The sequence below is a fragment of the Cupressus sempervirens genome, chromosome 1, assembly GCF_028749045.1.
Source record: "Cupressus sempervirens isolate cs-2001-9-10 chromosome 1, ASM2874904v1, whole genome shotgun sequence".
Classification (NCBI taxonomy): Eukaryota; Viridiplantae; Streptophyta; class Pinopsida; order Cupressales; family Cupressaceae; genus Cupressus; species Cupressus sempervirens.
Window position 1 is genome coordinate 845615985 of NC_143118.1, and position 1852 is coordinate 845617836.

Genomic DNA, 1852 nt, shown 5'->3' on the forward strand with positions numbered 1-1852 from the left:
GTTATCTCAATCAATGGCATTAGATTTTAATATTCCCCACATTCTGTAAAGATTATTGCATTGTACTTTAAGATTCAACAGGATATAATTTGTTTAGATCAAACATTACCAATCACATTTATAATCCATCATCAATTTATAATTCATATACTAACTTGCAGTTACACTCCATGATTCCACCCTAAATTGCAATTATTCCTTTAAAGAAGAGCCGAAGAGAACCTATTTCTAGTCCAGAAAGTTTCTGTTGAAAAAAATGCACACTGTTTCTTGAGAAGAAATACTTAAATACGTTTCAATGGAAAAATTCAATCGGTCGCGAGATCGATCCTCAGACAGCTCGTTGATAGCTAGCGAACAGTACTCGATGTTTCCGGTCATAACAAGGTACATTAAATCTCGATTTTTTAATTAGAAAAACTACAGAATATCAACAGTGACATTTCCAGTCAAAATCTAGATGTCATCACCAGCTTTGAATAAAGTCTTCATCTGCTCCACACAAACAATCTTTAAAACAAATAAGACAACTGGATACACTCCGACGAATAATAACGCTAAAAGTCAGTTCTGCTCGGCAGCGCATCTATTGTAATCGATTACAACAGAATCCCCCGATTAAGATTTCAATTAAAAAGGCTGTTAATTGACAGAAAGAAAAAGAAATGGCGGAAAAGAGAGGGCGGTATCTGGTTTCTGGTATTAAAACGATTGATGCCAAAAACATGGGAAAATTTCAACATAAACCCCAATTCCAGCCCCAAATCATACAGAATTAATTTTTTTCCTCCCTGCCAAATCTTCAATTCTCGTGAGTCAGGCATTGAATGAAAAAAAATCAATGCAAGAGCGGCATTTGCAGTCCCTGAAGAGGCAGATTTCACAGCCCAGGCAGACGCAGAAAGGGCAGCCCTCGCAGCCGGGAACCTTGCTGCAGCCCCTATATGCCTTTCGACTGGCGGCCCTTTCCTCCTCCAATTCGCAGCCAATTCTCTCAAAAGCAAAATCAGAACAAACCCAATTGGGATCAATGGCGGCTAAATGATAAACTCTGCATTCTTCCCTGTTGCGTCGCTTGAATCGGCGCTCCTTCCCGCAGGCGGCACAGCGGACAAATTCATCCCTGTGGGCGACCCTGGGCTTCGAACCCTGGCCCTTGTTTTTGTAGTACCCTAAAAGCTCCGTCTTGCAGAGGGGCAGTTTCTGGTTGTGCCGGAGAACCCAGATGTTGTTCTTCCACTTCTTCGAGCGGTTTCCGGCGTGTTTCTCGAAAGCGGGCGGTTTCATGGCGCCCTCGTCGCAGCAGCCGCCGGGAGAACACTCGCATCCGACGATCTCAAAACTGCCGTCTTCGCTAATTCTCAGGCGGGCTACCGCATCTCCGTATTTGGCACTGGTGCAGCCGCATGTCATTTCTACGAAGCCCTTTTCCCTCTTCAGCCCCGCCAAACCCACAAAATGCTCCTCCTTGAATCCTCCCCCTCCACCTCCGCCATTTTTTTTTACCTCCTGCTGCATATTTCCTCGGAGGTTGCAGTCCAAGTGCAGGGAAAAGAATGTGTAAAATGTGGCACTGAAAAAAGCCGCTAAGCCCGTTTTAACCTGGCCGGCTTTTATAGCTGCTGTTCTGGACGTTTCTTCCTTATTTAATATCATTTCTCTTGTCTACTTTACTGTCACACCCGTGGCCCCTCTTCCCAAGTAATTTCTTGGTGTCATCACCCACCCGTAAGTAATTTCTCGGTGCAACTGATTTTGTTTTCGCTAGATGTTGCTGCATGTTACCTTAGGTTGTGGTCCCATGGGTCTGCTGCTTCCGCTAGATGTTGGGTACTAATTCTTTAATTAAAAA

At 44.0% G+C, this 1852-nt stretch overlaps 1 pseudogene across 1 annotated transcript; it reads right to left on the bottom strand.

Annotated features, from left to right (window-relative positions):
* Positions 1 to 370: 370 nt before the first annotated feature.
* Positions 371 to 1601, bottom strand: LOC149580484 (protein ULTRAPETALA 1 pseudogene; annotated as a pseudogene). Its single transcript, XR_016353772.1, has one exon. The product of XR_016353772.1 is annotated as a protein ULTRAPETALA 1 pseudogene (transcript).
* Between the last annotated feature and the right edge of the window lie 251 nt (positions 1602 to 1852).